The sequence below is a fragment of the Panthera tigris genome, chromosome X (genome assembly GCF_018350195.1).
Source record: "Panthera tigris isolate Pti1 chromosome X, P.tigris_Pti1_mat1.1, whole genome shotgun sequence".
NCBI lineage: Eukaryota > Metazoa > Chordata > Mammalia > Carnivora > Felidae > Panthera > Panthera tigris.
In genome coordinates, this window is record NC_056677.1 from 81,383,663 (window position 1) to 81,404,723 (window position 21,061).

Sequence of the window (21,061 nt, forward strand, 5' to 3'; positions counted from 1 at the left end):
TTAAAGACATAGGTATAATATTAGAGACATTAGGGGTCCCGGTTAGAGATGGTAGCTGTGAAATCTCTACTTCCTAATATGCATCTAAACTGAATTGTAAGGGACAAATATGTTTGCAAGACTATTGTACAATAATTTCTTCTGGATACAAGATTTTTTTAAAAAATCATATCCGTGAAGCTAAATTATCAGAGTTTCAGACCTAGACAAAACTGTTTTGATCCCTTTTGGAATCCATCTGCTGATCTTTACATCAAGGGTTGAAATACAAAATTGACCAATGAAACTCATTTTTTCATGTAGTGTGGTATGTTCTTAAAGGCATTTATATAAAAAAATTCTTTAATAACTCAAAGGAAAACTTCCATTTTCAGTAACTGAAATAGCTGAGTAATTATTTTTTGAATCATACAGACCATGTGAATTATTTAATTAACTTTCCTTGTGATGGCTGCTAGGAAGCTCAGAACCTATTTTGCAACCCAAATCTACCAACTGTGAACTTTATTGGCATATGCTGTTCTTTCTGTTATATTAAATAACGATATTCTCTCCCAATTCCCTATTTTTATCTTGTAACACTGAAACCTGCTTCAAAACATTCTTTATTTTTTATTTATTTCTTTTTAAAGCTAATCTCTACACCTAACATGGGGCTTGAACTCACAACCTGGGGATCAAGAGTCACACGTCCTACAGACTCAGCCAGCCAAGGCACCCCTCTTTTTCTTAAAAAGAGAATCAGAAGGGCACCTGACTGGCTCAGTCGGTAGATCATGCACCTCTTGATCTTGGGGGTTGTGAGTTTGAGCCCCACATTTGAGTGTAGAAACTACTTTAAAAATATTAAAAGAGTGAGATATAAATAATAAATAAAAATAGTACCCTGACAGAAGTGTCACAGCGAGCATCCCTGTAGGTAGAGTAAGGGAATATAGTAACTATTCAGGTATAAATTTGATCTTCCAACAAATGTTACTTGAGAATCTCATGTGCCAGACTTGATTTTAAATATTTATTACATGTTGAAAATACGGTAAGAGTTTTGTGGAAGGAGGCAAAAATTACCCGTAAGATACAAGCATACGTATATGTAATTTTTTCCTTTATGCCAGATTTCCAGCCCCTTCTTAAGGAAGAATTGGATGAAATGTGCAAGAAGGAAAAGGACATGAAAATTGTGGTTTCTCTTCCTGGGAAAAGGGTGATCCAACAAGTAGCACTGATGTACAGATAACCTGTCATATACATACTATCATATTGTCAAATACATACAGACTATATTTCTGGGTTCTGTTCTGCCATGTTGCTGTCTTTCCAAAAAGTTCTTCTGGACCCCATCCCCTCCCCTAACTGTGGCTCCGATCAATTTCATTATTATAGCAAATATGCAGTTGCATGTATTCCTTCAGCAGAAATGTATGGAGTTATGTGCCAGAAACCATTCTAAGGTTAATAATAGCTAACATTCATTGAGCACTTATTTAGATGCTAAGCTCTTTGTTAAGTGCTTTGTATGTATTATTTAACCCTCACAATTGCTCTGTGAGTTTGGTGTGACTGTGATCCTGGGTTTTTTCCAAATAAGTAAACTGAGATTTGAAAAAGTTAATTAACTTGACCCATGTCACACATGTAGTAAATGGCAGAGCCAATACATAATTTAAGCCCAGGTCCCTTCACTCTAACTGTGTCTTTGTTTACATAGACTTCCCCTACACAATTAGATGTACAGTAATTCCCCATTTTCTGTTCCTCCTAGCTCCTGGTAACTTCTATTCCACTTTCTGTTTCTATGAATTTGCCTATTCTAGGTACATCACATACGTAGAATCATATAGCATTCATCCTTTTGTATCTGGCTTCATTCACTTTGCTCATGCTGTGAGTTGGGAAGTATTTGCTGCTCATATGTTTTAGAATAGTTTGAGAAATGTAGGCAGTAATATGTTTAATGTTTGATAGCATTAATCAGTAAGGCCATCTCATTAAGTTTTTCTTTGTTGGGAAGTTTTTGATGCTGACTTAATCTCCTTATTGGTAATAAATCTGTTGAGATTTTCTATTTCTTTATAATTCATTTTCAGTATTTGTGTGTTTCTAGGAATTTTCCCATTTCATCTAGGTTGTCCAACTTGCTGATGTACAATTGTTAATAGTATTCTCTTATAATCCTTTTTATTTCTGTAAAATTGACAGTGATGTCCCTGATCTCTTTTCTGGTGTTATTAATTTAAGTCTTCTCTCTTTTTGTTTTAGTCTAGCTAAAGGTTTCTCAATTTCGTTGATATTTTCAAAGAATCTACTCTTGGTTTTATTGATTTTCTCTATTTTTATTCTCTATTTTATTGATTTCTGCTCTAATCTCTATTATTTCCTTCCTTCTGTTGGCTTTAGGTTTAGTTTGTTTTATTTTTCTTGTTTCTTATAGCGAAAAGTAAGGTTGTTGATTTAAGATGCCTCTTATTTTTTAAATTTTTTAATGTTTATTTATTTTTGGGAGAGAATGAGTGGGCAAGGGGCAGAGAGAAGGGGAGACACAAACACCAGAGCAGGCTCCAGGCTCCAAGCTGTCAGCATGTAGCCTGATGTGGGGCTTGAACTCACGAACTGTGAGATCATGACTTAAGCAAAGTCAGATGCTTAACTGACTGAGACACCCAGGTGCCCCATTCTCTTATTTTTAAATGTAAGTGTTTATAGCTACAACTTTCCCTGTTAGCACTGCTTCTGCTCCATCCTAGAAGTTTTCTTATGTTGTGTTTTCACTTTCATTGTTCTCAAGTAATTTTCTAACTTTCTTTATGATTTCTTCTTTGGCCCAATAGTTATTTATTCTGCCAGTCTTTCTGCCTTTTTGATTGAAGAATTCAACCATTTGCATTTAAAATAATTTCTATTAAGGAAGGCCTCTGACATTTTGCCATTTATTTTCTACATGTCTTACAGTTTTGTTGTCCCTGATTTCCCTTTGTGTTTAGTTGATTTTTGTGGTGACAGGTTTTGGTTCCCTTCTCATTTCTTTTTGCTTATATTCTATAGATATTTTCTCAGTGGTTACCATGGGTAACATGTTACTATGGATGTTACATATAACATCCTAAAATTATAAAAAATCTAATTTTAATTGATACCAACTTGACTTTAACTGTGTAAAAAATGCTACTTTATTTATAACTCTGTTCTCCCCTTTAATGTTATTAATGTCACATATTACACCTTTATACATTGTGTGTTCAATAACATAGATTTATAATAATGATTATGTGTTTCTTTTTTAAATATTGTAGAAGATGAAAAGAGGAGTTACAACCCAAAAATATGATAATTCTGGCTTTTAAATTTGCCCCTGTATATCCCTTTGCGTTGTTCGTATTTCATCCTATGCCTTTGAGTTACTGTCTGGTGTCCCTTCATTGCAGCCTGAAGGACTCTGTAGCATTTCTTGTAGGTCTACTAGTAACAAGCCAGTTTTTTATCTGGCAATGTCTTAATTTCTACTTAATTTTTGAAGGGTAGTTTGACAGATACAGAATTCTTGCTTGACAAGATTTTTTCTTTCAGCACTTTGAATATGTGATCCCATTGCTTTCTGGCCTCCATGAGTTCTGAAGACAAATAGGCTATTAATCATACTGAGGCTTTCATGTACATTATGAGTCACTTCTTCCTTTATGCCTTCGAAATTCTCTCTTTTGCTTTTGACCATTTGACTATAATAGATCTCAGAGAGGGTCTCTTTAGTTTATCCTGCTTGGAGTTTGTTAACTTCTTGGTGTGTAGATTCATGTATTTCATCAAATATGGGAAGTTATTGGCCATTATCTCTTTTTTTTCTTTTTTTAAAAAATATTTATTTTTGAGAGAGAGTGCACACATGTGCACACAGGGGAGGGGCAGAGAAAGAAGAAGACAGAGGATCTGAAGGCTCTCTGACAGCACAAGCCTGATGCAGGGCTTGAACTCATGAACCATGAGCCGAAGTTAAATGCTTAACCGACTGAGCCACCCAGGCACCCCAGCCATTATTTCTTCAAATATTCTTTATTCCCTCTTTCTCTGTCATCTCTTTCTCTGGAAATCCCATTATGTATATGTTAATATGATTGATAGTGTCCCACCAGTTTCTGAGTTTCTATTAATTTTTCTTCATTCTTTTTTCTTCCTGCTCCTCAGATAATCTGGATTGATCTATCTCCAATTTCATTGGCTCTTTCTTCTGCTTGCCCAAATCTTCCTCAAAACTCTCTCCTCAAGGGAATTTTTTTATTTCAGTTATTGTACTTTTCAACTCCAGAATTTCTTTTTTGGTTCCTTTTTATAAATTCTATCTCTATTGATATTCTCTATTTGGTATGACATTGTTCTACTGGTTTCCTATAGTTCTTTGCTCTTGGCTTCCTTTAGCTCTTTGGACATATTTAAGACAGTTGATTTAAAGTCTTTCCTAGTAAATCCAATGTCTCTTCAGGAAGTTTCCATTAATTTCTTTTTACCTGTGAATGGTCATACTATCTTATTTATTTTTAATGTTTTATTTATTTTTGAGAGAGAGCGTGAGCAGGGGAGGGCAGAGAGAGTGGAACAGAGGATCCGAAGTGGGCTCTGCTCTGACAGTAGTGATCCCGATGTGGGGCTTGAACTCATGAACTGCTAGATCATGACCTGAGCCAAAGTCAGACACTCGACCGACTGAGTCACCCAGGTGCCCCATGGGCCATATGGGCCATACTTTCTACTTTTTTTGCATGCCTTGTAATTTTTGTTGAAAACTGGTCGTTCTGAATATTATAATATGGCAACCCTTGAAATATTATTCTCTCCACACCCCAGGGTTTGTTTTTTGCTTCCTAGTGTAGGTTGTTGTTGTTTATTTGTTTAATGACTTTTCTAAACTATTTTTGTAACGTGTCTATTCTGTAATATGGCCAGTGACATTTGTATCCCATTAGCTTAGTGGTCAACTAGTATTTTGACAGATGTCCTCAAATGCTTGGAGCCAGGAAAAGAAAACCAGAAGAGAAAAAAGAGAAAGAAAAAAAGTACTCTCCCAATTTTTGCAGACTGACTTTGTGTTGGAGGACCCCTTCAAAGATTAGCCAAACCCATCTACAACTCTGCTTTAGCCTTCCATTCTTGCTTGCACAAATCCTGAAGGTCAGCTAGAAGTGAAAGCTTAGGTCTTCTCAGGTCTTTTCTGAGCATATGTGCAGCTCTGGGCATGCATGTGGCTTTCTCAATTTCCCAGTATACATGAGAGCTGTTAAAAGCTCTTATTCTCTCACATATTTTCTTTCATAGCCTCTTCTTTCCCAGGATTTTCAGGCTATCTATTGGTTGTCCTGATTATTATCCCTTTCCCAGGCTGCTCCAGACAATATTTTGCCTTTAAATGCTTTTGGCAAAAGCTACCCAGGAAGCCCTGGGAATGCTCAGAGTCAGGTGAAATAAAGGCAGGTCCTTATGCCAGTCCTTGAGGGAGTCACTAGTCAGGTTGAAACACACAACCACAATCTTTGAGAATAAGGTCCATATTGCTCCTTCTGGTGGTATCAACCTGTGCCAGGAGTGCAGGATGTTGTCTTCATGGCTGCCGCTGACCTGGGGAGTGAGAAGTTGGTAGGCAGGTGATCAGAAACACTACTGCACTCTTTTACTGCAACATAGCCACTTCTTTTTCATTAAACTTTCCCCTACTTGTTGTAAGATTTGGGGGTTTTTTTGTACTACATTCCAAAGTTCCGCAAAAGTTGACAGTTTTTACCATCTAATTAGTAGTTTTCATGGAGAGATAGAACCCAGGAGTTCCTTAGTCTGCAACTTTTGGTAATGTAACTTGACAAGAATAGTTGCTATAAACTGTTTATTATCTTCCAGAGTTTTTATAAAGTTGATTTTGACAGTGACAATTTATTTCCTGCTTTTATGAAAGGAAGAACTTTTGCAGTTTCCTACTCCATCATTTTTGCTGATGTCACTCAAACACAGAAATTTTTTGTATCTGGACAAATTGCCCATCCCGGTATTTTATCCCACCAGAGAATCATTGCTGGAAGGAGACAGTGTCTGACCATTCTGACTTCTACATTGGCCTAGTGTTGGCTCTCAGCTCCAGCATTTTCATTGGAGTAAGATTTATCTTAAAGAAGATAGGACATATTAAAATGACCAACAACACTTCTATTAGAGCAATCTAATTTTTGTAAAAAAGAGCATTTAAAAAAAAGATTATTAAAAGATTATTATTATTATTATTAAAGATTCTGTCTCTCCCTCTCTGTTTTCCTCTTCCCCACTTGCACTCTCGGTCTCTCTCTCTCTCAAAAATAAATAAACATTAAAAATTTTTTTAAGATTATTTAGGGGCATCTGGCTGGCTCAGTTGGGAGAACATGCAACTCGTGAACTTCTGGTCATGAGTTTGAGCCCCACATTGGGAGCAGAGATTACTAAAAATAGAAAAATAAACTTAAAAAAAACTAATTTAAAAAATTAAAAAGGTTAGTTTTTCTTCTCTCCCACTTGCTTTTCTTTCCATTAACACATTTTCTTTCTTTTACTTGTCTGTATTTTATCTTATTTTTCAATTAACATGCAAGTTAATTTTATAATCAGAAAAAAATCAAGCTTTTTCAAAAACAGGTAAATATCCTGTTTCATAAATAGAATAAAAGAAGTTTCATGAATGTCATAGGAAAAAAATCCAAGCTCCTTACTAAAGCTCATAAAGAACAGTTACATTTTTTAATTGTTTTTTTCACCCGAAGAAAAAGATAAATAGTTGCATTATTACTTTATTATATTAGTGTTCTAGAATTGACAATTAATAATTTTTCTGCCTTCCCTTAGGTCATGGTAGTCATACATACTTGAAGGAATGGTTCTTGTAGGTTGAACTAATATTCAGTAACCACTCTTCAGTTTATAACCTACTGGAATTCTATTTAACCCCAAGCTCATATAAAAAACAAGTTTTTTTTTTCAGAGATCACAGTCAGATTTAGAATAAGCCAATAAAGGGACACCTAGGTGGCTCAGTCAGTTAAGTGTCCAACTTTGGCTCAGGTCATGGTCTCATTGTCCATGAGTTTGAGCCCCATGTCGGGCTCTGTGCTGGCAGCTCAGTGCCTGGAGCCTGCTTCAGATTCTGTGTTTCCCTCTCTCTCTGCCCCTCCCCCACTCATGTTCACTTTCTCTCCCTCTCAAAATAAAAAAATTAAACATTAAAAACTTTAGAATAAGCTGACAAAGATTCAGGATTTCTCCTTTTCTCAGATATTTTCAGTAAAATCTCATTTCCTCCCATAATCACCTGCATACTCACACAGAAATAGTCACATAAGCATTACTTACTTTTCCAAAATAAAAAGTTATCTCGAGTATATATATCTCTCTCTGCCCTACATTCAGATCTGTTTCTGTGTAGCTAAGTCAAAAGCAACTTAACTTCAGCTCTCATTGACTTGGCCTAGAGTTATGATTGAGTCTTACTGTTCAAGGCTTGCACTGTGGGTAAACAAATTTCCCAGAAAAATTCTCCAAATTAGGGGATATCCTGGGAACAAATAGCAGAAAGAGATAAGGATAAAGTTAATGTCAGACTCTAGAAATTGGAACTGCCTATGAACCTTTCAATAAAATCCTGCCTTTTTGTTCTTCTCTTCTGGTAGAAGTAGTGCTTTCTTAATCATAATGAAGTAGAAATTAAATGCTTATCTAGTGCTAATTTCTCTGGACAACGTGATATATTTTCTTCTTATTTGCACACATTTGCTGATACTTTGGTGGGTCATAACACATTAGAAACTATCAGCCTAAAAAATAAACTATCAATCCTGGCTCACTGGAATAGTGATAACTACTAGGGCATCAGTAAGAACTATCCTATTTGATAGCTGCTGTGGGATTTATTTAATTGGGAAAAAAACACTACTGGAATTTGGTAGATGCTCAGAGTTTACATAGCATAAGTGTATATTATATATAAGAGCTGTTGATTCTTTACAACGGCTGGACTTGACTTTAAGAAGTCTAGTGTATGTAAAAGTATATACCATATTTTGTTTATGTTCATGTTCCCTCACTTAGTCATGAACTTTGTGTTAGTAACCTTTGCAGTGGGAATTGGAAAAGCTACCAATTTTGTAGCCTGTGCCCGCTGGATGGACTGAATATATTAGTCAGGTAAGAAGAATTAAGATGCTTTATCTGAAGGGTGCCTGAATGGCTGAGTCAGTTCAGCATCTGACTCTTGATTTTGACTCAGGTCATGGTCTCACAGTTTGTGTGTTTGAGCCCCGCATCAGGCTCTGTGCTGACAGAGTGGAGCCTGCTTGGGATTCTCTGTCTCTCTCTCTTACTCTACACCCCCATCTCTCAAAATAAGTAAACATTTTTTTAAAAATATGCTTTATCTGAGACTTCTGTTAGCATCATCATAATTTTTATTCTTTCTCATTCTTATTTTTAATTTCTATATTCCCAAATTAATTCTAACTGATAGTATTTTACTTCTGCCAAAGATGGTCTTTTATTATCCTCATCTCTTTATTTATAATAAATTTTAAATTTTAGTGTTTAGAAGATACTATATATTTTAGTGAATATTTGCCCTTATATAAAACCTTCCAATTTTAACATTGCTTAAATCATTACTTCTACAGTAACTTTTATAAAGTTAATTTATCTGTCTTAATACCCTTTGCTGCTTCTTACTTTGTTCCTAGGACCATTTTTATTACTATCAGCCATTTTTATTCCTATCAAAACACTAGAAAAAAATCTATGTGGTATCAGGAAATTGTAATGATCTTGGTCATTTTTACCAAGAATTTTTCCAAGAATTGCCTAGCCTAACTTTGGTTTATTTACCTTTATCTGTTTTCCCCTAATCAATTTTATCTTCCAATTTTTTTTTAAAAATTAATTTTTTATTGTTTATTTTTGAGAGAGACAGTGTGTGAGTAGGGGAGGGGAAGAGAGAGACAGAGACACAGATTCCAAAGCAGGCTCCAGGCTCTGAGCTGTCAGCAAAGAGCCTGATATGGAATAAGACTCTCGAGCCATGAGATCATGACCTGAGCTGAAGTTGAATGCTTTAACCTACTGAGCCACCTACTCTTCCACTTTTTGAATGAGTAACTGAATATGCATAGAAAGATGGGCTGCATCCTAAGTGTTCCGAGCTCTAATGTAATATTGATCTATGCCTAACAGGGGGAGCAAAATTCTCCCTTATCACAGATGGTGGAGAAACTAAAAGATCTAGGTACTGATTGACAAAATGAAAACATTATTTCTAGTTAAAAATCACTTCGAATTTTTATTTTAAAATTACTTAGTAACAAGTTACACTGTGACCAGATATGGTTTATTCCAGTAATGAGGGTGGTTAGTTATAAGAAAATCTATCATCATAATCCATTATATCACCAAATTAAAAGAGAAAGTTCTATGATCACATTAATAGTGAAAAGGAATTTCTTAAAATTCAACAGAAATTCCTAAGAAAAACTCTAAGTAAAATAGGAATAGAAAAAAACCCTAAATAATACTAGTCTATTTACCAAAGACCAACAACAAAGAGTATCCTAAGTAGTAGCAAAAGACTCAAACCATTTTGTGTAAAAGCAGAAACTGTACAGTTATGCCTATTATTATTATTCAATATTATTTTAAATATTCTATACATGTGTTGTTCAATATGTTTAATATGATACCTACTAGTCATATATAACTATCCACATTTAAATTAATTAAAATTAAATAAAATTTAAAATGTAGTTCTTCTGTCTCACTAGGCATATTTAAAGTGCTCTATAGCCACATGTGCCTAGTTGCTACATTAGACAGCACAGCTATAGAACATTTCCACCATCACAGAAAATTCCACTAGACAGTACTGTTATAGAGAATGAAGTAAGATAAGAAAAATTTGTGTATATACTGTGAAAGAAGAGATTAAATGACCTTTCTCTGGCTAATGTATGCTTATATACATAGCAAACCCAAGACTTTGGTAACAAAAAATCTAGAATTAATCAGAGAATTTGGATTCAAGATAAATTATTCTGTACCATAGCTATACATGCCTAAAAAATGGAAATAAGAAAAAAATTACACTTATGATAGCAGGACAAAAGAACTCATAAACAAAAAAAAGATACAAATACTGCATGATTTCACTTATATGTGGAATCTGAAAAAGTCACTCATAAAAACAGAGAGTAAGTAGAATGGTGGCTTCCAGAGTTCAGGGAGAGGGCACGGGGGAAATGGAGAGATGCTCAAAGCGTACAAAAGTTCATTAATATAGGAAGAATATGTTCTGGAAATCTAATGTCCAGCATGGAGACTATAGTTGGTAATACTGTATTATATTCTTGAAATTTACTAAAAGATTTTTAAAAGTTTTTATTTAAATTCCAGTTAGTTACCATGCAGTGTATGATATCTCATTGATCATACAATAATATCTCATAGTTTTGATTTGTACTTCCCTGATGATAAGTGATGTTGAGAATCTTTTTATGTGTCTGTTGGCCATCTATAGGTCTTCTTTGGAGAAATATCTATTCGTGTCTTCTGATGATTTTAATTGGATTATTTGTTCTTTATATATTTTGGATACTAGCCCTTTATCAGATATGTCATTTGCAAATGTCTTCTCCCATTCCATAGATTACCATTTAGTTTCCTTGATTGTTTCCTTCACTGTGCAGAAGCTTTCTATTGTGATGGTATCCTAATAGTTTATTTTTGCTTTTGTTTCCCTTGGCTCAAGAGACATATCTAGAAAGAAGTTGCTATGGCAGATGTCAAAGACATCACTGCCTGTGATCTCCTCCAGGATTTTTATGGTTTCAGGTCCCACATTTAGGTCTTAAACCATTTTGAATTTATTTTTGTGCATGGTATAAGAAAGTGGTCCAGTTTCATTCTTTTGCATATTGCTGTCCAGTTTTCCCAACACCATTTGTTGGAGAGACTGTCTTTTTCCCATCGGATATTCTTTCCTGCTTTGTTGAAGATTAGTTGGCCTTATAGTTGTGGGTTCGTTTTGGGGTGTTCTCTTCTTTTCCATTGATCTATGTGTCTCTTTTTGTGCCAGTACCACACTGTTTTCATCATTACAGCTTTGTAATATAACTTGAAGTCCAGCTTTGCTTTTCTTGTTCAAGGTTGCTCTGGCTATTCAGGGTCTTTTGTGGTTCCATTCAAATTTTACGATTGTTTATTCTAGCTCTGTGAAAAATGCTGGTGGTACTTTGATAGGGATTGCATTAAATCTATAGATTGCTTTGGGTAGTATAGACATTTTAACAATATTTGTTTTCTGATCCATAAACATGAAATGTCTTTCCATTTCTTCACGTCATATTCAAATTCTTTCATCAGTGTGTTACAGTTTTCAGAGTACAGGACTTTCACCTCTTTGGTTAAGTTTATGTCTAGGTATTTTGTTGTTTTGGGGGCAATTATTAAGTAGGACTGATTCCTTAATTTCTCTTTCTGCTGCTTCATTATTGGTGTATAGAAATTCAACTGATTTCTGTACGTTGCTTTTATATCCTGTGACTTTACTGTATTTGTTTATCAATTCTAGCAGTTTTTTGGTGAAGTCTTTAAGATTTTCTGTATATGGTATCATGTAATCTGCAAATAGTGAAAGTATTACTTCTTGCCAATTTGGATGCTATTTTTTTCTTTTTTGTTGTCTGATTGCTGTGACTAGGATTTCCAGTACTATGTTGAATAAATGTAGTGAGAGTGGACATCCTTGTCTTTTTTCTGACCTTAGGTGAAAAGCTCTCTTTTTTTCCAAACATTGAGGATGATATTAGCTGTGGGTTTTTCACATGTGGCCTTTATTACGTTGAGGTATGTTCCCTCTAAACCTACTTTGTTGATGGTTATCATGAATGGATGTTGTAGTATGTCAAATGCTTTTTCTTTTCCTTTTTTTAAAAATTTTTAATGTTTATTTATTTTTGAGAGAGAGAGAGAGCACACAACCAGGGAGGGACAGAGAAAGAGTGAGACACAGAATCAGAAGCATCTTCAGGCTCTGAGCTGTCATCATAGAGCCCAACACAGGGCCTGAACCCACGAACCGTGAGATCATGACCTGAGCCAAAGTTGGACATTTAACCGACTGAGCCACCCAGGCTCCCCTCAGATGCTTTTTCTGCATCTATTGAAAGGATCTATGGTTTTTATTTTTTCTTTTATTAATGTGATATATCACATTCATTGATTTGTGAATATTGAAGCACCCTTGCAACCTGAGAATAAATCCCACTCGATCATAGTGAATCATTTTTTAATGTATTGTTGGATTCAGTTTGCTAATATTTTACTGAGAATTTTTGCATCCATGTTCATCAGGGATATTGGCCTTTTTTTAGTGGAGACCTTATCTGGTTTTGGAATCAGGGTAATGCTGGCCTCATAGAATGAATTTGGAAGTTTTCCTTCCTTTTCTATTTTTTGGAATAGCTTGAGAAAAATAGGTATTAACTCCTCTTTATTTTTTTTAAATGTTTTTATTTGTTTTTGAGACAGAGAGAGACAGAGCATGAGCAGGGGAGGGGGAGAGAGAAAGGGAGACACAGAATCTGAAGCAGGCTCCAGGCTCTGAGCTGTCAGCACAGAGCCCAACGCAGGGCTCGAACTCATGAGCTGTGAGATCATGACCTGAGCCAAATTCAGACGCTCAACCGACTGAGCCATTCAGGCGCCCCTAACTCCTCTTTAAATGTTTGGTAGAATTCACCTGTGCAGCCACTTGGCTCTGGACTTTTGTTTGCTGTGAGTTTTTTTGATTACTGATTCAATTTATTTGCTAGTTATGAGTCTGTTCAAGTTTTCTAGTTCTTCTTGTCTCAATTTTGGTAGTTTATATATTTCTAGAAACTTATCCATTTCTTCCAGGCTGTCCAATTTATTGGCATGTAGTTTTTCATAACATTTTCTTATAATTGTTTGTGTTTCTGTGGTGTTGGTTGTTATTTCTCCTCTCTCATTTGTGATTTTATATATATATATGTAGAATATATATATATATATATATATATATATATATATATATATATTACACATATTAAGAGCTTTAAGATATTAATACTTTTTTACTTAGTCCACTTCAGACTAACTAACTTAAAGGGTTTATCTGACTTGCACACAATGTTTTGTGGGCAAGTATATTCTTCACTGGGTTATTTGTAATAGGAAATAAGTGGAAAAGATCTAAATGTGCAACATTTGGGGAATATTGTGGTGAGCTTTATGATCTGTACCTACTATGAAGCCAGTCAAATACATCAAAGAAGAGTGTACCATAACAATCAAGAGCATAGGTTTTGAAGACAGATGTGGATTCAAATTGAAGCACCCTCCCTGGCTGAGTATTTTTGGGCAAATCACTTCATAGTCTTTATAAGCCCACTTACCTGTAAAATAGGGGCAATAAGAGTTTTCAACACATGCGGGTTTTGTGAAGAGTCAGTGACTTTATTCATGTGTTTAGCCCAGCCTTGGCAGATAGCTTAGTAAATAGTAACTCAGAATAACTCTAGGATGTATGTTTTTAGAGAAGAGAAAGCGGGATCAGGGAGAAGATGAGTTACTTACCCAAGTTCATATAGCTAGTAAGTGGTGAGCTGGAATTCAAACACAGAATTTTGACTTCAAAACCCAAGTTCATAATGAAAACACTGAAATGTTAGCTGTTATTTATGTTCTTGCAGCAGCTGCTTCATGACATGGGAAAATGCTTATGGAAAAAATATTGAGTAAAAAAAGTAGAATACAAGATTGTAGTATTATTCCACTTTTTCTTTGATATATATACATATATATACATAAATATGCATGAATAAAAGGCTGGAAGAAAATATGTCAATATATTAAAATGATTATATTTTGAGTAAAGTGTTTAGAACAATCCTGGCACATAAAAAATGGTAAGTATTATCATGATAATTTGTTTTGATCTGAAGATTTGCTAAAATGGACTAAATGTGAATTTAATAGTATTTATCTTGCTCAGGATTCAGACTTCCTGAATCTGAGAATTCATCTCTTTAACTCATCTGTTCTGGAACACCCTCAGTCATTACTTCTTTGAATATTACTTTTCCCATTTGTCTCTTCACCTCTCTTTCATATTTTTATTTCTTTATCTCTCTGTACTGTTTTCTGTATATCTATATTCCAGTGTACCACTTTTTGTCTTTAGCAGTGCTCCATCTGTGGTTTAATCTCTCCATTGGGTTTTTAGTTTTAAAATTATTTTTTTCATTTCTAGAATAATTTTTTATTTATGTATTAAAAAATTTTCATTATGTTTGGGGCGCCTGGGTGGCGCAGTCGGTTAAGCGTCCGACTTCAGCCAGGTCACGATCTCACGGTCCGTGAGTTCGAGCCCCGCGTCAGGCTCTGGGCTGATGGCTCAGAGCCTGGAGCCTGTTTCCGATTCTGTGTCTCCCTCTCTCTCTGTCCCTCCCCCGTTCATGCTCTGTCTCTCTCTGTCCCAAAAATAAATAAACGTTGAAAAAAAATTTAAAAAAAAATTTTCATTATGTTTATTTTGAGAGAGAGAGAGAGACAGAGGGTGAGCTGGGTAGGGGCATAGAGAGAGAGAGGGAGACACAGAATTCAAAGCAGGCTCCAGGCTCCGAGTTGTCAGCACAGAGCCTGACGCAAGGCTTGAATCCACAAGCCATGAGATCATGACATGAGCTGAAGTCAGATGTTTAACTGACTGAGCCACCCAGGTGTCCCATATTTATGTATTTAGATTCAAGTTAGTTAACATACAGTGTAGTATTGGTTTCATAATTTAGTGATCCATCACTTACATACCCAGTGCTCATCCCAACAAGTGCCCTCCTTAATGCCCATCACTGATTTAGTCCATCCCCCACCCACTTCCCCTCCAGCAACCCTCACTTTGTTCTCTGTATTTAAAAGTCTCTTATGTTTTTCCTCCTTCTCTGTTTTTCTTAGTTTTCCTCCCCTTCCCTTTTGTTCATCTGTTGTGTTTCTTAAATTCCACATAGGGAATCATATGATATTTGTCTTTCTCTGACTGATTTATTTCACTTACCATAATACACACTAGTTCCATCCACATTGTTGCAAATGGCAAGATTTCATTATTTTTGATCACTGGGTAGTATTCTAGTAGATATATGTATGTATACCACATCTTCTTTATCCATTCAACAGTCAATGGATATTTGGGCTCTTTCCATAATTTGGCTATTGTTGATAGTGCTGCTATAAACATTGGGGTGCATGTGCCCCTTTGAATCAACATTTCTTAAAGTTTATTTTTAAGTTTATTTATTTTGAGAGACAAAGCACGAGTGGGGTAGGGGGGAGGGAGAGAGAGAGAGAGAGAGAGAGAGAGAGAGAGAGAATCCCAAGCAAGCTCTGCACTATCAGCGTGGAGCCCAATGTGGGGCTTGAACTTACGAACCATGTGACCGTTACCTGAGCCAAAGTCAAGAGTTGGACACTTAACCAGCTGAGCCACCCAGGTGCCCCTCGAATCAGCAATTTTGTATCCTTTGGATAAATACCTAGCAGAATTATTTTTTTTTCTTTTTTTTCTTTGTCAATGAGGGCCAAGTGGCTGAGGAAGAAGTACATAGGGGTGTGGAGGCCAGAGTTCAGCCTGATGATGAGTAGGTTCCCCAGCACCATGGTCAGGTACACGCCCAGGATAGGGGCAAACTACATACCTTGTGACTCTAGCCAGATGGGGAGCCCCAGGAGAAGGAACTCGGACACACTGCTCTGGTTCTCTCACCTCATGTTCATCTTCTGCTGGGGATAAAAGGATAGTGAAAAAAGCAGAAATCAACAAATGTTGATTTAACAGCAGGCAGATTAAAATGACATCCTTTCTACTGATGAAAAAAAAAATTTGTCTTTTAAAAAAATAGTGTCACTTTCTCGTGTTTTCAATTATGTCTGTAGTCATTTTATACAGAGTCATAGTGTTAAATGATTATGACACTGAAAATTTATCTGAAGATTTGGGGTCTAATCCTGCTGTTATGTGTTCAGGCATTGGCTTATGGTGTGGTATTGCTTCGTGTGTTTTGTAATTTTTTTATTATAAATCATATTCAGCATGGCTTTACCTGTGGCAATCTTGTGGAAGATTTGTCCCTGTAGAGCTGTTTTATGTTGCTTCTGCCAGGTAGTTCAAGGGATAGCTCTGGTTTATGGCTTTCCACTTTGTGTTTGGACCCCTAGTGATTTCTTTTACTTACTTGGAAACTCAGCTATACATTTAAAAGGCTACTATATTTTATTCCATATTTCGAAGTGTTTTAGAGTGAGGGAAGACTTTCAGGCTATTTTCACCACATTACTGTAAATGGACATGAAATATTATACTTATAATAATCTTAGAATGGCAGGCAGCATTGGCTTTGATGTTAATTCTTTATTGAGAAGGCCATCCTTTCATAGAAGAATATAAATGGATTTTTCCTGCCCTACTTCACTAAAAATATTTTTGCTTGCCTAAAAAGAAAACAAAACTGTCAACCTACCAGTTACCTGAGGTCTGCTGCCACTTTTATTTTTTCTATCCAAGTCATGGTACATTTGGCAGAATACCAGATTTCTTGTCAGTTTCTTGCAAAGGACTATAGTGAAGGTGAGGAGGATATATCTCACATATGTGAGATATGGATATGGATGGGTCACTATTAATATGAGAAAATCGATCATATGCATGATTCTCAAGCTTTTTGGTGAGCTACATTAGAAAAATAAAAGCTGTTTGGCATACTTTTTAGAAAGGAGAGAGTAATGTATCTCCTTTCACACATTTCAGGAATGTGTAATATAAATAATATGGATCCCGAACAAGTTGTAAATGGGTGAATCTTGAATGGTTGGTCATCCTCATTTTTTCCTCTTCTCTCAGCCATCAAAACCCAGCCTATTTACCTTGGCATTACCTTTCTACCTTAAAAATCTATCAGGTCTCTACTTCTAGTCTTGTCCTTCAGTCACACTGATATAATTCTAATCTTCCTAAAACCTGTGCTTTAAAATACTTTATATGTGGGGCGCCTGGATGGCTCAGTCGGTTGGGCGTCGGACTTCAGCTCAGGTCATGATCTCTTGGTCCGTGAGTTCGAGCCCCACGTCAGGCTCTTTGCTGACAGCTCAGAGCCTGGAGCCTGCTTCAGATTCTGGGTCTCCCTCTCTCTCTGACCGTCCCCTGTTCATGCTCTGTCTCTGTCTGTCTCAAAAATAAATAAACGTTTAAAAAATTAAAAAATAAAATAAAATAAAATGAAAGACTTTATATGTTCCCCAGTGCCTGCAAAATAAAATCCAAGCTCCTGAGCATGGCATAATGAAATATTCCAGGCCTACCTTGTGATTCTTATCACCAGAGATTCCCCAATGTCTACCATGCATTTCAGTTGCACCAGATTACTAGCACTTCTCTTCCCCCCCCCACCCCCACAAATTCTACATATTCTTTTCGGCCTAATTAAATATGTAATGAAAATATTACTGGTTTTGACGAAAATGTATTCATGAGTTTGCTTCCATTAAAGCCAGGAAAATAAAACTTTAATAAATTATGGTCTTGGCATAAATAAAATATTTAAACTAAATGCTGTGAGTTTTAATGTATCTACTTTTCAATTTTGTAACTGCTTTAATGTTCTGGAAAACATTAACCATTCAAGAATACATAAAAACATGTATATGGGGTCCACATTTTTCCTTTTGACTCAAGCTCCAGTGTGGCTCAGTATGGCACTTTTGTTGATCCTGTCCTTATTTAAAATTTTGATATTCTGTTCATCATGGATTTTTGCATTAATTTCAATTGGCAAATACTTAATTATCTAGATTATTGAGGTTTTTCTGGTATCCCCTTAAATTCTGCACACAAGGTGAGTGCTTTATTCATCTCACCCTTATCCCACATTTGCTTGAGGTCCTTAGGTATATAAATAATCTGAGACTAGTGGACATCTGAAAGAATTGCAGTTCAGGGGGCGCCTGGCTGGGTCAGTGGAGCCTGCAACTCTTGATCTCAGGGTTATGAGTTTGAGCCCCCGGTTGGGTGTAGAGATTATTTATTTTTATTTATTTTTTTTAAATATGAAATTTATTGTCAAATTGGTTTCCATACAACACCCAGTGCTCATCCCAACAGGTGCCCTCCTCAATACCCATCACCCACCCTCCCCTCCCTCCCACCCGCCATCAACCCTCAGTTTGTTCTCAGTTTTTAAGAGTCTCTTATGATTTGGCTCCCTCCCTCTCTAACCTCTTTTTTTTCTTCCCCTCCCCCATGGTCTTCTATTAAGTTTCTCAGGATCCACATAAGAGTGAAAACATATGGTATCTGTCTTTCTCTGTATGCCTTATTTCACTTAGCATAACACTCTCCAGTTCCATCCACGTTGCTACGAAAGACCATCTTTCATTCTTTCTCATTGCCACGTAGTATTCCATTGTGTATATAAACCACAATTTCTTGATCCATTCATCAGTTGATGGACATTTAGGCTCTTTCCATAATTTGGCTATTGTTGAGAGTGCCGCTATAAACATTGGGGTACAAGTGCCCCTATGCATCAGCACTCCTGTATCCCTTGGGTAAATTCCTAGCAGTGCTATTGCTGACTCCTAGGGTAGATCTATTAATTTTTTGAGGAACCTCCACACTGTTTTCCAGAGTGGCTGCACCAATTTGCATTCCCACCAACAGTGCAAGAGGGTTCCCGTTTTTCCACATCCTCACCAGCATCTATAGTCTCCTGATTTGTTCATTTTAGCCACTCTGACTGGCGTCGGGTGGTATCTCAGTGTGGTTTTGATTTGTATTTCCCTGATGAGGAGCGACGTTGAGCACCCGATTATTTAAAAATAAAATCTTAAGAAAATGAAAAGAATAGGAAGGAAGAGGGGCACCTCGTTGACCCAGCTGGTAGAGCATGCAACTATTGATCTCAGGGTCGTGAGTTTAAGCTCCAGGTTGGGAGTTGAGCCTTCTTAAACAAATAAAAAACAACAACGACAAAACTAAAACTACTTGAAAGTGTTGCAATTCAAATATAGAGCTTTTATTCCTGGAAGTGGTTTCCATCATACCTCTCCACTTTTTAGTACAGAGCTCAGAGTTCTGAAGTGGGGAGAAATTTTATTTTTAAAATAATATTTATTTTTTGAATATGTAATACATTCACATGATTCAAAATTCAAAAGGCATACAGAAAAGATGTATGGTAAAGCCTCCTCCCATCCTTACTCCCCAACGACATGGTTCCTCTTCCCGGATGCAACCAACGTTAACAATATCTTTCAAGAGATATTTTATGCTTATTCAAGCAAATGTGCACATATGTTTTAATCTCCCCCCCCTTTTACACAAATGGTAGCATATTGTGTCTTCAATCTTGCTGTTTTAATTTAACTATGTATTGGAGTTCAAAATTGGTATAGAGATCCCTCATACATTTTTGTATGTATGTATGTAGCCTCATAGCTACATAGTTAAGTATCTCATTGTAGGAACATTTTTTAATCAATATCTTATTGAGAGACACTTGGGTTGTTTCCAGTCCCTTTCTGTTACAATGCTGCAGTGAATAATCTTATTTGTCAGCTGGAACATGTGCGTATATCCATAGGATGAATTCCTAGAAGTCAGATTTCTGGAATAGAAGGTGTGTACATATATAACTTGGTGGATATTGTTAAACTGCCTTCCATGGAGATGATACCAATTTACACCCCCACTAGTAGTGTAAGGGTAACCGTTTCCTTTCACCACCCACACAACAGTATGTTACCAGAATTTTGTTTTGACAGTCTAACAGGTGAGAGATGTTATAGCTCAGTGTAGGTTTTTAAAATTTCTCTTAAATATAAACATCTTTTCACATATTCAAGAGCCATCTGTGTTTCCATTTCTTTGAATTGTCTTTTTATATCCTTTGTCCATTTTTCTATTGAATGGTCTTTTATGATTGATTCGTAGGGGTCCTTTATGTAAGGAAATTAGTCCTTTGTAGAAAAGGTTCAAAGATTCGCTTCCTATTATTTTTCTTTTAACTTTGCTTAATGAAGTTTTTGCTGTTCAGAATTTTTTATATAGACAAAATTAACAACCTTTTATTTTACAGCTCCTGAGTTTTGTGTGAAGTAGGGAAGCTTGATGAAAGCTCACTCAGGAATAGAATGAGGGGGATCTTATTAATCACTATATCAGTAACAAAGGGAATGTGAATCAGTTAGAAATTTCTGAAATTCCTGAAATTTCTGAAATTATTTGAATCCAATCCCTCACAGTCTGTTGCCTCAATTAGTGAATATACTCTTACTATTGTTCTCTCTGTCTTAATCCAACTACCATCTAGCTGCTAAAGTGATCTTTCTAAATACATACATGAGGGTAAGGGGAGGACTTTCATTTATTTTAAACAATTCTATATTGTTTGAAAGTTTTAAAACATGCATGTAGTACTTTGATCACTTAAAAAAGTGCAAATATCATTATATTACTCCACTGTTTAAAATCCTTCAATAGCTTCCCATTGATTGCAAGATAAAACTCAAGATTCTTAATATTATATGCTCCATTAGCCCTGCCACTTCATCAATGAGTCAGCTTTATTGACTTTTTGCTTTTCTCTTGTTCTCCCATATAATGACTCTGCCAGGGTTATCAAAGATGCTCAGTTCTGAATAATGGTAATCAATTGCTACTGCTAAAGCATCTATAGTGTACCAAGTGCTTTACATGTGATCTCATCTTTCAATCCTGTAAGGTGGGCATTACCATCTCAGTTTTGTAAAGAAACTGAAAATCAGGGGAACCTGGATGGCTCAGTCGGTTAATCATCCAATTTTTGGTTTCAGCTCAGGTCATGGTCTTGCAGTTGAGTTCAAGCTCTGCATCGGGGTCTGCGCTGATGGTGCAGAGCCTGCTTGGGATTCTCTCTCTCCCTCTCTCAAAATAAATAAATAAACTTTAAAAAAAATTTTAAAAAGGAACTGAAGA